The sequence below is a fragment of the Oncorhynchus kisutch genome, linkage group LG10 (assembly GCF_002021735.2).
Source record: "Oncorhynchus kisutch isolate 150728-3 linkage group LG10, Okis_V2, whole genome shotgun sequence".
Classification (NCBI taxonomy): domain Eukaryota; kingdom Metazoa; phylum Chordata; class Actinopteri; order Salmoniformes; family Salmonidae; genus Oncorhynchus; species Oncorhynchus kisutch.
This window is the reverse complement of record NC_034183.2, coordinates 14,829,991-14,844,558: the sequence shown is the minus strand read 5'-3', so window position 1 is coordinate 14,844,558 and position 14,568 is coordinate 14,829,991. Positions and strand designations below refer to the sequence as shown.

The 14,568-nt window shown below is 41.9% G+C and overlaps 1 protein-coding gene across 2 annotated transcripts in view; it reads right to left on the bottom strand.

The window, feature by feature from the left end:
• LOC109898656 (voltage-dependent calcium channel subunit alpha-2/delta-4-like) overlaps positions 1-14,568 on the bottom strand; it is an 84,162-nt gene that overhangs the window by 14,935 nt on the left and 54,659 nt on the right. The gene's annotated exons all lie outside the window — the stretch shown is intronic.

Below are 14,568 nucleotides of genomic sequence, written 5' to 3'. Positions count from 1 at the left end.
GGAATAATGGTCTGGGGCAGTTTTTCATGGTTCGGGCTAGGTCTCTAGGTTCCATTGAAGGGAAATCTTAACTCTACAACATACAATGACATTCTAGATGATTCTGTGCTTCCAACTTAGTGGCAACAGTTTGGGAAGGACCTTTCCTGTTTCAGCATGACAATGCCCCTGTGCACGAAGCAAGGTCCATACAGAAATTGTTTGTTGAGAACTTGACTTGCCTGCACAGAGCCCTGACCACAACCCCATCAAACACCTTTGGGATGAATTGGAACGCCGACTGTGAACCAGGCCTAATCGCCCAACATCAGTGCCCGACCTCACTAATGCTCTTGTGGCTGAATGGAAGCAAGTCCCCGCAGCAATGTCCCATCATCTAGTGGAAAGCCTTCCCAGAAGAGTGGAGGCTGTTATAGCAGCAAAGGGGGACCAACTCCTTATTACAGTGTTTTTCTGATTACTTAGGCACTATCTTTGAAACTATAGGCCATCTTTGCAAAACTCTACACACTAACCACAAAACCTTACACCAAACATTATAAATCTCTTGCAAAAGCAAACAATTCTTGCAAAACTCTTCAAACTCTTAAAACAAATTGTGTTTTTGCGTCAATACAGTACACCCAAACCATCATTTGAATAAGTACACGAAGCACCAACTAGGCACTGATGGTAAAAATGAAAAACACTTGTGGCTTTTTCTTTTTCTGTGTGCAGGGCACAGCAGTTAGATTTTTTTTTTTGTCATACATGTAGTAAACACACAGGTGTCCAAATGTGTAAAGTATGGAAGTGTTTTCCGAACATAACACACAGTCAACACAAATAAGGGGAAAACATATATATTTTTTCTAAATGTTCTAACACAAAAGCGCAGTAGAAGAAAACAAAAACATTTGTGGTAGAAAAAAATAAAATAAAAAAAACGAGGCTACATCTCGTCCTTCGTGGGTCTGGCCATAAGACTTCATCCACATCACATGCGATGTTGTCTTGACGAAGGCAGGGTGGAAAGTATCACATGGGGTTCCGTATCCAGGCCTGGCATGACTCCTAATCGATGTCTCCACAAGCCTCCTCCATTGCCTGTAGAAGGGGATTGGTGGGGCTGGTGATCATACACCTTCCAACGCCATGCAGAGAAGAATTCTTCAATAGGATTCCAGAAAGGAGAGTATAGGGGAGATTTGAGTGCGATGAAAAGTGGGTGACCCGTGAACCAATTGCGGCCCACAGCAGCCCGGTGGAAACTAACATTGTCCCAGATGATAACGTACCTGGGCTGCTCTGGCCCCTGGTCATTAGGGATTAGTCTGTTGTGGAGGGGGTCCAGAAATGTGATAATGTGTGCAGTGTTGTATGGGCCTGTTGTATGGGCATGATGGTGAAGGACGCCATTTTGGCTAATAGCCACACACATTGATATGTTGCCACCACTTGTCCCGGGACGTTGATGATGGCAACGTGTCTGATGATATTTCTGCCGCGGCCCCTTGTTTTTACAAGGTTGAAACCTGCCTCGTCCACATATATTAGCTCATGATGCACTGCATCTTTTTCTAGCTCCATGACTCTCTGAAAGAGACAAGACAAAACAATGTAGCACAGTAGGAAAAGACAGGGATCAGTCAATATGATGTAGCACCATACACTTCTAGATCCAGTACCAATGATAGGATAGTATAGCTTACCTGCACATATTCATATCTCAGTTGTTTTCCACGGTCTGAGTCTCTTTCGAAGGGGACTCTGTACAGCTGCTTCATCCTAATTCTATTGTGTTTCAGTAGACGAGACAGTGCATAGAGACTCACTCTGTTTCAGTGGACAAGACAGTGCAGAGAGACTCACTCTGTTGACGTTTTGGAATATGGTGTTATCTGACATTATGTGGTCCTGCAGTTCTCTGTGTCTGATGCAGTTATTTGCAATGACCATATTTACAATGTGGGTCTCCTGCTCTGGGTTGAACAGTCGACCTCTTCCACCAGATACTGGTTTTCTTGCAGTTCTGTAAAAACATTTGAATGGTTTAAGTGATAGATCCTTCTCATTATGAAAGTATAATACATATTTCTGTACCAGTAAGACTACAGCACTTACAGTTACTTACCGGTTCTCATTTCGAAATAGTGTAGCAATGTAGAGACCAATGTTAACAGTTTTGCCAGAAGTGTGTTATTAAATTGCAAATTGAGTGTAAAGCAGTGAGTTGTATTTACAGTTTAGCAAAAAATGTGTAGTACAATTACAAACTGAGTGTAAAAAGGTTTGGCACACTTGATGAATGCATTGGCTACAAGTGTTAATGGTTTCAGACTATAGTGCTTCAAGAATGACTGTTAATGTTTAAGCATTCAGAAAAAACTGTAATGTTTGACAGTGTCCACATACCTGTGGTCATGTATTGTTCAATGTGTTGTTCTATGTGTTCTATACTACCGGTCAAAAGTTTTAGAACACCAACTCATTCAATTATTATTTTTTTAAACTATTTATTTGACTAATAGTGAAGACATCAAACCTATGAAATAACACATATGAAATCATGTAGTAAGCAAAAAAAAGTGTTAAACAAATCAAAATATATTTTGTATTTTAGACTCTTCAAAGTAGCCACCCTTTGCCTTGATGACAGCTTTGCACACGCTTGGCATTCTCTCAACCAGCTTCATGAGGTAATCACCTGGAATGCATTTCAATTAACAGAAATTATTTGTGGAATTGCTTTCCTTCTTAATGCGTTTGAGCCAATCAGTTGTATTGTGACAAGGTAGTGGGGTGGGTATACAGAAGATAGCCCTTTTTGGTAAAATACCAAGTCCATATTATGACAAGAACAGTGCAAATAAGTAAAGAGAAATGACAGTCCATCATTACTATAAGACATGAAGGTCAGTCAATACGGAACATTTCAAGAATTTTGAAAGTTTATTCAAGTGCAGTCGCAAAAACTGTCCAACACTATGATAAAACTGTCTCTCTTGAGGACCGCCACAGGAAAGGAAGACCCAGAGTTACCGCCGCTGCAGAGCTTACTCATTCATTAGAGTTACCTGCCATTAGAGTTTCCAGCCTCAGAAATTGCAGCCCAAATAAATGCTTCACAGAGTTCAAATAACAGACACATCTCAACATCAACTGATGTGAATCAGGCCTCCATGGTCAAATTGCTGCAAAGAAACCACTACTAAAGCACACCAATAAGAAGAAGAGACCTGCTTGGGCCAAGAAACACGAGCAATGGACATTAGACCAGTGGAAATTTGTCCTTTGGTCTGGAGACCAAATTGGAGATTTTTGGTTCCAACTGCTGTGTCTGTGATATTTTAGATGTAATTTTTTTTTTACCGGCTACCTGCCGCCCCAATGTGGTGTGGGTGAACGGATGATCTCTGCATGTGTATTTCCCACCATATAGAGGAGGTGTAATGGTGTGGGGGTGCTTTGCTGGTGACACTGTCTGATTTATTTAGAATTCAAGGCACACTTAACCAGCATGGCTACTACAGCATTCTGCAGCGATACGCCATTCCATCTGGTTTGGGCTTAGTGGGACTATCATTTGTTTTTCAACAGGACAATGAGCCAACACACCTTCAGGCTGTGTAAGGGATATTTTACCAACGAGAGTGATGAGTGCTGCATCAGATAACCTGGCCTCCACAATCCACCTGACCTCAACCAAATTGAGATGGTTTGGGATGAGTCGGACCGCAGAGTGAAGGAAAAGCAGCCAACAAGTGCTCAGCAAATGTGTGAATTCCTTCAAGACTATTGGAAAAGCATTCCAGGTGAAGCTGGTTGAGAGATTACAAAGCTGTTATTAAGGCAAAGGGTGGCTATTTGAAGAATCTCAAATATATTAATTTGTTTAACACTTTTTAGGTTCAACAGGATTCCATATGTGTTATTTTATAGTTTTGATGTCTTAACTATTATTCGACGATGTAGAAAATAGTAAAAATAAAGAAAAATCCTTGAATGAGTAGGTGTTCTAAAACTTTTGACCGGTAGTGTACGTGTTGTTCTATGTCTTTTCTATGTGTTTTACATGTTGCTCTACAGGGGCTTGCGAAAGTATTCACACCCATTAGCATTTTTCCTATTTTGTTGCCTTACAACCCCGAATTAAAATAGATTTTGGAGGGGTTTATATAATTTAATTTACACAACATGCCTACCACTTTGAAGATGCAAAATATTTTTTTTGGCGAAACAAACAAGATACACAAAAAACTGAAAACTTGGGCGTGCATAACTATTCACCCCCCCGAAGTCAATACTTTGTATAGCCACCTTCTGCAGCAATTGCAGCTGCAAGTCTCCTGGGGTATGTCTCTATAAGCTTGGCAAATCTAGCCACTGAGATTTTTGCCCATTCTTCAAGGCAAAACTGCTCCTGCTCCTTCACGTTGGATTGGTTCCGCTGGTGTACAGCAAGTCATACCACAGATTCTCAATTGGATTGAGGTCTGGGCTTTGACTGGGCCATTCCAAGACATTTAAATGTTTCCCCTTAAACCACTCAAGTGTTGCTTCAGCAGTGTGCTTACGGTCATTGTCCAGTTAACCTCCGTCCCATTGTCCAGTGAACCTCCGTCCCAGTCTCAAATCTCTGGAAGACAGGTTTCCCTCAAGAATTTCTCTGTATTTAGCGCCATCCATCATTCCTCCAATTCTGACCAGTTTTCCCAGTTCCTGACGATTTTTTATTTTATTTTTTATTTCACCTTTATTTAACCAGGTAGGCTAGTTGAGAACAAGTTCTCATTTGCAACTGCGACCTGGCCAAGATAAAGCATAGCAGTGTGAACAGACAACAACACAAAGTTACACATGGAGTAAACAATAAACAAGTCAATAACACAGTAGAAAAAAGAGAGTCTATATACATTGTGTGCAAAAGGCATGAGGAGGTAGGCGAATAATTACAATTTAGCAGATTAACACTGGAGTGATAAATGATCACACCTAGCATGGACTTGTAGATGACCTGGAGCCAGTGGGTCTGGCGACGAATATGTAGCGAGGGCCAGCCGACTAGAGCATACAGGTCGCAGTGGTGGGTGGTATAAGGTGCTTTAGTAACAAAACGGATGGCACTGTGATAAACTGTATCCAGTTTGCTGAGTAGAGTGTTGGAAGCTATTTTGCAGATGACATCGCCGAAGTCGAGGATCGGTAGGATAGTCAGTTTTACTAGGGTAAGTTTGGCGGCGTGAGTGAAGGAGGCTTTGTTGCGGAATAGAAAGCCGACTCTAGTCCAATACAGCAAATGAAAGATAAACATCCTTAATCAACCCATCATGTCCGATTTCAAAAAATGCTTTACAGCGAAAGCACAACATATGATTATGTTAGGTCATAGCCAAGTCAAAAAAAAATCGCACAGCCATTTTTCCAGCTAGAGAGGAGTCACAAAAATCAGAAATATAGATAAAATGAATCACTAACCTTTGATGATCTTTATCAGATGACACTCATAGGACATCATGTTACACAAGACATGTATGTTTTGTTCGATAATGTGCATATTTATATTGTGACGACCCTCCCACTCTGTCTGCCGTATTATGTCTTTGTTCTTGTTTCCTTATTAGGATGCCGGTGGGCGGAGTTGGGAGGGTCGTCAGCTTTATGGGAAACACCTGGGCCAGGTGTCTCCCAGGATAAATAGACCTCTTCCACATTCATGGAAGAGACTCTCTCCATGCAGACACCTTTGTATATTGTGTTGTGGTTCTTGGTGGCCTTTTGTTTGTTTGTTTGTTTGTTTGCTTTGGCACCTTTCAACACCCTGCATTATCACATTCATGCATGCAAAACACTCACTTACACTACTGATTACTGATTACACACACCATTGTATATTTTCCTTAGTTGCTTTAGTTAATAAATATATATTTTGTTACTCCTTATCTCCACGTTGTCTCCCTTTTGTTACGGGCTTTGAGCCGGTTCGTGACAATAACATCCGGTGATCTAGCAGAAATACTCATAATAAACAGTGATAAAAGATAGAAGTGTTATTCACATAATTAAAGATAGACTTCTCCTTAACGCCACCGCTGTGTCAGATTTTTAAATAAACTTTATCTTATTAAAAAGCATAATCTGAGAACGGCGCTCAGAGCCCAATCCAGCCAGAGAAATATCCGCCATTTTGGAGTCAACAAAAATTTGAAATAACACCATAAATATTCACTTACCTTTGATCTTCATCAGAAGGCACTCCCAGGAATCCCAGTTCGACAATAAATGACTGATTTGTTCTGATTTGTTCCATAAAGTTCCATAAAGTCCATCATTTATGTCCAAATGGCCACAGCGTGTTCAGCCCACTAATTAATCTTCATGAGGCGCAAGCACTTCGTCCAGACAAAAACTCAAAAAGTTCAATTACAGGTCGTAGAAACAAGTCAAACGATGTATGGAATCAATCGTTAGGATGTTTTTAACATAAAACCTCAATGTTCCAACTGGAGAATTCCTATGTCTGTAGAAAAGCACTGGAAAGAGAGGTAACTCTGTCGGGAGTGCGCGTCACAAGCCTGAGACACTCTGCCAGACCACTGACTAAAACCGGTCTCATGAGCCCCTCCTTTATAGTAGAACCCTCATTCAAGTCTCTAAAGACGGTTGACATCTAGTGGAAGCCATAGGAAGTGCAACGTTATCCATATCCCACTGTGTAATTCGGTAGGCCAAGCTTAGAAAAACTACAAACCTCAGATGCCCCACTTCCTGGTTGGATTTTTCTCAGGTTTTCGCCTTCCATATGAGTTCTGTTATACTCACAGACATCATTCAAATAGTTTTAGACACTTCAGAGTGTTTTCTATCCAATACTAATAATAATATGCATACATTAGCATCTGGGACAGAGTAGGAGGAAGTTCATTCTGGGCACGATATTAAGGGATTCTCTCACATGCCTTTTGGCAAACACCAAATGTGTTTGCTTATTTTCTTCTTTAAGCAATGGCTTTTTTCTGGCCACTCTTCCATAAAGCCCAGCTCTGTGGAGTGTATGGCTTAAAGTGGTCCTATGGACAGATACTCCAGTCGCCACTGTGGAGCTTTGCAGCTCCTTCAGGGTTATCTTTGGTCTCTTTGTTGCCTCTGATTAATGCCCTCCTTCCCTGGTCTGTGAGTTTTGGTAGGCGGCCCCTCTTGGCAGGTTTGTCATTATGCCATACTGTATGTCGTGGTAATTTTCTGTATTACTAAACATTGAGAGAGCAAACCACACACAAGTCAGAGTTATATTATAAAGTCCATCTTTAATTATATATGAGCTTCACCATAGCCCTGTGACTCTCAGATGAATTCAGTGTCTATAAATGAATTCTCTGAGAGTGCTTACAAAACAATTCTTTGTATCATTTATAGCCAAGACACACCCATCTCAACTCACATGACGAAACACAGATCTCAGGAACAGTTCACAAAGAACCTTTTACTTGAAAGAGGAGTATCCCATAGATAGATAGCATTAGATATAAATTATTGTTCAGTTTGCTCTCTTAGACGAGGTTCTACTTCTCGTTCTTGGTACATCATAGTCCCAAACATGACCTTATCCAATGGCATATATCAATTGTCAATTCTAGATACTCCCATCTCAAATACAACCCCTGCTGGACAAGCTCACGGAGACAGTGAGCCTCTTAGGTCATATACTAGGTCAAGATAAGGGGAACCTCAGAGGGGACATACAATAGTTACAGACACATTCCCATAAGAAGACAAGCCTCCATTCTGTCCTCCTCCCCTTCTGATATTCTTCATAGCATCACATGGTTTAACAGGTTTGACATATGAAGACAAGCCTGACCTCTCCCCTCTCTGGGCCCCAAGTGACTTTTTCCCACATAAGCATATTTATGAAAACATCTTATTTATCAATGTTACCTAACTAATTCTGATACGACACATTCTTTCCATTTTTTTATAATGGATTTAATGGTGCTCCGTGGGATGTTCAAAGTTTCAGATATTTTTTCATAACCCAACCCTGATCTGTACTTCTCCACAACATTGTCCCTGACCTGATTCCAGCCATCTGGAATCATAACAAGCATCTGTCCTGCAGTCTAAACCCTGCTGCCGTGGAGGATTGAGACCTGTGTCCTAATCTGGGGCAGGAATAACTGCTCATTTACCATCAATGAGTGGGAGGCAGAGGGAGGCCTAATCCAATGTGATCTGTGTGATGGTGCACTTGATGGTACCAAGCTGTCAATGCAGCTCGCAACGCCATCGTTTGTAATTAAACACTTGGTATAATGTGGGATACTTTGATACTCTGCACCTCCAGTTGGAGCTGTTGCATATGCAGATGCAGTTAGATGCAAACATTGCATTTTACATTGGAGTGCAATGGAGCAAAATGTTCCCTTTTCACTTTTCAGAACTGGTTGAATGGCTATTTGTACCCTGTATGCACCAGCAATTTACCTCAGGTGAGGTAAATTAGACATACACGAAAATCACCTGCCTCCAACCATATTCATTTGAATTTTGTATAATTTAGTCCAGGCCATTTTTTGCCTTTCAAGTGAAAAATCTAACTTTCAGTTCAGATGTATTTTTTTTAATCCTCTAAATCAAAAATAAATACCTATGTATTTCAGGCAGAAGTTTGCATCCTGTATCTCCAACTCCAAAAAGTTCTGGGACACTGTGAAGTCCATGGAGAACAAGAGCACCTCCTCCCAGCTGCCCACTGCACTGAGGCTAGGTAACACGGTCACCACTGATAAATCCATGATTATCGAAAACTTCAATAAGCATTTCTCAACGGCTGGCCATGCCTTCCGCCTGGCTACTTCAACCTCGGCCAACAGCTCCGCCCCCCCCCGCAGCTCCCCGCCCAAGCCTCTCCAGGTTCTCCTTTACCCAAATCCAGATAGCAGATGTTCTGAAAGAGCTGCAAAACCTGGACCCGTACAAATCAGCTGGGCTTGACAATCTGGACCCTCTATTTCTGAAACTATCTGCCACCATTGTCGCAACCCCTATTACCAGCCTGTTCAACCTCTCTTTCATATCGTCTGAGATCCCCAAGGATTGGAAAGCTGCCGCAGTCATCCCCCTCTTCAAAGGGGGAGACACCCTGGACCCAAACTGTTACAGACCTATATCCATCCTGCCCTGCCTATCTAAGGTCTTCGAAAGCCAAGTCAACAAACAGGTCACTGACCATCTCGAATCCCACCGTACCTTCTCCGCTGTGCAATCTGGTTTCCGAGCCGGTCATGGGTGCACCTCAGCCACACTCAAGGTACTAAACGATATCATAACCGCCATCGATAAAAGACAGTACTGTGCAGCCGTCTTCATCGACCTTGCCAAGGCTTTCGACTCTGTCAATCACCATATTCTTATCGGCAGACTCAGGAGCCTCGGTTTTTCGGATGACTGCCTTGCCTGGTTCACCAATTACTTTGCAGACAGAGTTCAGTGTGTCAAATCGGAGGGCATGCTGTCCGGTCCTCTGGCAGTCTCTATGGGGGTGCCAAAGGGTTCAATTCTCGGGCCGACTCTTTTCTCTGTGTATATCAATGATGTTGCTCTTGCTGCGGGCGATTCCCTGATCCACCTCTACGCAGACGACACCATTCTATATACTTTCGGCCCGCCTTTTGGACACTGTGCTATCTAACCTCCAAACAAGCTTCAATGCCATACAACACTCCTTCCGTGTCCTCCAACTGCTCTTAAACGCTAGTAAAACCAAATGCATGCTTTTCAACCGGTCGCTGCCTGCACCCGCATGCCCGACTTGCATCACCACCCTGGATGGTTCCGACCTAGAATATGTGGACGTCTATAAGTACCTAGGTGTCTGGCTAGACTGCAAACTCTCCTTCCAGACTCATATCAAACATCTCCAATCGAAAATCAAATCAAGAGTCGGCTTTCTATTCCGCAACAAAGCCTCCGTCACTCACGCCGCCAAGCTTACCCTAGTAAAACTGACTATCCTACCGATCCTCGACTTCGGCGATGTCATCTACAAAATGGCCTCCAACACTCTACTCAGCAAACTGGATGCAGTCTATCACAGTGCCATCCGTTTTGTTACTAAAGCACCTTATACCACCCACCACTGCGACCTGTATGCTCTAGTCGGCTGGCCCTCGCTACATATTCGTCGCCAGACCCACTGGCTCCAGGTCATCTACAAGTCCATGCTAGGTAAAGCTCCGCCTTATCTCAGCTCACTGGTCACGATGGCAACACCCATCCGTAGCACGTGCTCCAGCAGGTGTATCTCACTGATCATCCCTAAAGCCAACACCTCATTTGGCCGCCTTTCGTTCCAGTACTCTGCTGCCTGTGACTGGAACGAATTGCAAAAATCGCTGAAGTTGGAGACTCTTATCTCCCTCACCAACTTCAAACATCAGCTATCTGAGCAGCTAACCGATCGCTGCAGCTGTACATAGTCTATTGGTAAATAGCCCACCCTTTTTCACCTACCTCATCCCCATACTGTTTTTATTTATTTACTTTTCTGCTCTTTTGCACACCAATATCTCTACCTGTACATGACCATCTGATCATTCATCACTCCAGTGCTAATCTGCAAAATTGTAATGATTTGCCTACCTCCTCATGCCTTTTGCACACATTGTATATAGACTCCCCCTTTGTTTTCTACTGTGTTATTGACTTGTTAATTGTTTACTCCATGTGTAACTCTTTGTTGTCTGCTCACACTGCTATGCTTTATCTTGGCCAGGTCGCAGTTGCAAATGAGAACTTGTTCTCAACTAGCCTACCTGGTTAAATAAAGGTGAAATAAAAAAATGTGTACACCCCAAAGGTTTCAATTTCAACTTATTTTTAGAAGAAATAGTGAATCATGTAAGGATGCCAAAACACTTAATTGTGTCTGTATAGACGACCATATTTGTCCCAACACTTACGCATCTATCTATCATCCTTTTGTGGCAAGTCTGTACTAAATTATGCATGCTAGCTTTTTATTGTTATCCCCCCCAAAAGCTTCGCTCATCAGCTGAAAGTGTAATTCAATGAGGCAGCCCCCCACTGGAATGAACTCCCAAGTGCTTCAATCACTTTGATTTAACTACTGTACTGGACCTAAAAAAGTAGGGCAGAGACAAGGAGAAGTAGAAGCTGACTGAGGGACGGAATGAGAAGTGCTCTGATGTGGGAGGGAGAGAGAGAGGGAGTGTGTGTGTGTGTGTGTGTGTGTGTGTGTGTGTGTGTGTGTGTGTGTGTGTGTGTGTGTGTGTGTGTGTGTGTATAAGCGTGTGAGTTTGTGTGTGAGTGTGTGTGTGTACGCAAGTTTGTGTGTGTGTGTGTGTTTGAGTGTGTGCGTGAGTTTGTGTATGAATCTTTGTGTTTGTGTGAGTGTTTGTGTGTGTGTGAGTGTGTGTGTATGTGATACGTAAATGGCAGGAGTGTGGCCAGAGGCTTCTGTTCAAAGCCATATCCATAGAAAATGAGGTACCTCCCCTAAATCTGAGTGTTCCCTCTTCTATACATGTCCTTGGCTTAGGGCAGAGTGTGTTTGTGTTTATGTGTTTGTGTTCCCTACTACACAAGAGTCTGACCTAAATGTAATACTCTCAGTTTAAGTTAAAATATTACAGTTTAGTTGATTCTATTGCACACGTGCTTGCATATTCATACTGACATTTCACTTGGTGTCAAGATGTTACATTTCCACAAATTCCTATGTAGCCGTGGAAATTAAATGAAAGCTCTCAAAAGGCCTTATATCAAATATCCCCACTTCATCTTCTGTAACTTCCTTGGTGCTGGACCTCTGACAGACAGGTCAGGGTAATCTTCTCAGGACCCCAGCACTAATTGAGGAATGAGGATTACCTCATCCTCTTAAGGCTGGTTAATTAAGCTGCTGCTGCACTGGCTCCAGACCAGACAGTGACAGAACGTTGTGGATCAACTGACTCCAAATCAGATGTACTCATCATGCCCCTGATTAAACAGGACAAGCACAGCACACCTCACAGCTCACACAGAGAAACCGAAAAACACCCTCCCCTATACACTAATATAACCAAACACACCTAAAACTGAGAAACAGAAGCAAGCACACTTCATATCGAGAATCAGAACCAAGCACACTTCATATCGAGAATCAGAAGCAAGCACACTTCATATCGAGAATCAGAACCAAGCACACTTCATATCGAGAATCAGAAGCAAGCACACTTCATATCGAGAATTGAGAAACAGAACCAAGCACACTTCATATAGAGAATCAGAACCAAGCACACATCATATTGAGAATCAGAACCAAGCACATTTCACATTGAGAAACAGAAGCAAGCAAACTTCATTTTGAGATTAAGAATCAGGCACACTTCATATATCTAAAACTAAAACTATTGTAGTAAGTAGTTGTCTCAAACAATAGTTGAACAGTTTTGAAAAAAATGAAGAAGAGAGAGAGAGATCTTATTGTATTTTTTTAAAACATTCACTTAGCTAGCGAATGCAGATCACTAGTTTACCACACTCAAACACCCAGCTCAAACAGAGAGGGAAGCTATAACTCTTCCAAGTCAAGGTAAGCTTTTGGTTTTATTGATTTATTGTCACAGGGGCCTCCCGGCGTAACTGCTAAACTGCTTGCTGACTATACACTGTACTGCATTATTGTAGTGGGTTTGCTAACACATTAGTTCTAGTAGCTATGTTGACTATGACGTTAGCTAATATGGTGACAACGATGTAGGCTGTGTGTAGCAGTTAGCGTTTATGATATTGGTCACAGACAGCTGATGTATTGTGCACTGAAGTCCACAAGCGAAGGTAAAATATTAGAGGAGGAGATTGCATAGATGCAAGAAGGAATTATACAATGAGCAAAATAATCATGCTGTTTGTATGTGGCTGCTATGAAAGTGAACTGTGTTTGCGTGTAATCAGGAGTGTATTCATTCTGCCAATTCTGTTGAAAAACATTTCTTAAACGGAAGCAAAAAGAACGAGACAGAGATAAACATACCTGAATTTGTCCAATAGAAACTCTCATTTGCAACTGTTGGACTAATGATTATACCCTAGATCAGGCAAGATTGTGCAAGGCAGTATTGAATGTGTCACTGTCTGTCACCTTGATTACTCACATTTTTCTCTCGATCTGTGCACCTACGTTGTAAACTTTCATTCATAGGTTGTAGCAACCTCATGGGTATGTAGTAGCCTAAACCTATCGACCTAATAAATTGAGCTGGGTGAACGGAATATGAAGGACAGTCATCCAACATGCTGTAATAGAAATAAAGCCACGCTCATAAAATAAAAATAAAAAAATCATCCTCCCTCATCTTAAACATCACCAACCGCCACAAGCGTACATCTCAGGCATTGCGCTTCACACAATCAAACAATCCCGCTAGTGCCCCCAATGCCCCCTAACTCTACCTACAGATGAATACAGAAGTGTAGATTTAGACATATACAGGTATATGATTTTAATTTGATCACAATGTTGTTGCAGGAAACAACATACATGTATAGGAGATGTAAAAAGTCTCCTTAAGTTTGCAATTTCCACTTACAGATGTCAACTTGATTTACCCAAACAAAAACATCTATCAACCCCTATAAAAATGTCCAGGAATTATAATCCACACAATAATTCACATTTCCTGTTGCTGCAAGATTATTTTCCTTCTGTGAGAAACTGGTAAAATTAAGATCTTGCAACTGTATAGACTGTGCGTACGTATGTGAGTACAGACTAAGTGAATGGGAGAGGATTGTTGAGCGGAGGAGAGCAATTCAGGATCTTTGTGGACCGATGACAAAATAAAGACCTTAAGGCTCCTCTTAACTGGCTCCTCTAAGTGGCAGCAGATGCATGCATGATGGAGCTACATAATCTCTTTCTAATCAGTAATCTCTCTCTCTCTCTCTCTCTCTCTCTCTTTGTGTGTGTCTCTCTCTCTCTACTCTCTCTCACTTTCCATCTGTCTGTCTCTCTGTCTCTCTCCGTCTGTCTCTCTGTCTCTCTCCGTCTGTCTCTCTCCCTCTCCGTCTGTCTGTCTCTCTCTGTCTGTCTGTCTCTCTCTCGCCGTCTGTCTTCTCTCTCTCTCTCTCCTCTCACCTCTCTATCCCTCTCCTTCTCCACTTCAAATCAACACAGAGACCAAAGGCCACAAGAACTCAGCCTGGGAAAAAAACTATGACTTTATCCTCTGTGATTGTCTGCATGTGAAAGATGAGGGTTGTCTCTAAGACTTCTACAGTTGAGTGGCTGTTCAGTAGAAAGTTAACTTTGACTTGGTGCTCAGTCTGTATGTTCAGTCTGTATCGCTGAAGCGTTACATAAATGTAAAGCTAATTGAGGATTATAAGCAGCGTTTACAGTGAATTCATTCTCTGCTAAACGCAGGAACATTGCCTTTTAATTTAAATCCATTTCAAAAACCTCTGTAGAGTACTTGCATTTACTTTACGAGAGGGAAGAGGGGGAAGTATATAATGATGCTTTTCCAAATCAGATGGAACAGATTATATTGTCTTTACTAATCTGTACACATATTGTCATAG